We start from the raw sequence: 268 nt of genomic DNA, 5'->3' as shown, positions 1-268 counted from the left end.
AAAAAAAAAAAAAAAAAAAAAAAAAAAAAAAAAAAAAAAAAAAAAAAAAAAAAAAAGAAAAAGGGTTACTTCCTCAGCTTATTCTTTTAATAAATGTAGATTCTCAACAGAAAATAAAATAAAAATACAAATAAATGTAGATATAAAAAAAAAAAAATAAAATAAAAATACAGAAATCCCTACACTTGCTGATGGTTTCTACCGACACAACTTGAATTCACGTCGCCACAGACTGCACACAACCAGCACCCAATGCGTATATATACAA

The sequence above is a fragment of the Eimeria mitis genome, genomic scaffold (genome assembly GCF_000499745.2).
Source record: "Eimeria mitis Houghton genomic scaffold, Emh_scaff3315, whole genome shotgun sequence".
Lineage (NCBI taxonomy): Eukaryota > Apicomplexa > Conoidasida > Eucoccidiorida > Eimeriidae > Eimeria > Eimeria mitis.
This window is presented reverse-complemented; position numbering follows the sequence as displayed.